A 678-nucleotide genomic window follows, 5' to 3' on the forward strand; every position below is an offset into this window, starting at 1 on the left:
CGTCGGGCTCTGTCCGTGGCTGGGGTACTTAAGTGCAGCTGGATTGATTGGCTTGCTGGGTGTTTTGAGGATGTTTTAGGAAACTCACGATTTTGCCGGCCTGGGACCATCCGCTCCAGAGCAACAAAGGACAATTTGGAGGGGAGTGGATGGGGTTCGCCACAGCCCGCTTTGGCATCCCAGATCCCCTTCTGCCTAACATCGTGTCCTTAGCGACCCCGCCTTCGCCCTCTGGATCCCACCCCGGCTGTCTCGCTGCTCCCTAGTCTGGCTGGGCGCCCCGAGCCCCACCACCCACCCCGCTCACAGTCGCCCTCAAACCCTTGCAGCTGCGCTGCGCTGCGCACAGCAGCCGCTCTAGCCCCGCGCCCCCCGGCGGCCTCCCCAGCACCTCCGCGTCGGGCTCCTCTGTCCAGTGCCCCCCTCCCACTCCGCCCCGCGGTCCTCAGCCTCCCCCTCCAGCCACCCGAGCAGGAGCTGTCAAGCCTGCAGCAGCTGAACCAGCGCCCCGAGCTCCCGCGTCTCCTCTCCTTTGTGTGCGAGCGAGCGGAGTTGGGGCGGAGGGAGAAGGGGGAGGTCGCTCTGTCTGTCTGTCTCCCGCCGCCTTTGCCCGGGCTGCTCGAAGTGCCTTTGGGAAGGCGGGAGCCCAGGGGAGGGTGCAGTGAGCTGGCGGGCCGG

Source organism: Pteropus alecto, unplaced genomic scaffold, assembly GCF_000325575.1.
Source record: "Pteropus alecto unplaced genomic scaffold, ASM32557v1 scaffold21, whole genome shotgun sequence".
Taxonomy (NCBI): domain Eukaryota; kingdom Metazoa; phylum Chordata; class Mammalia; order Chiroptera; family Pteropodidae; genus Pteropus; species Pteropus alecto.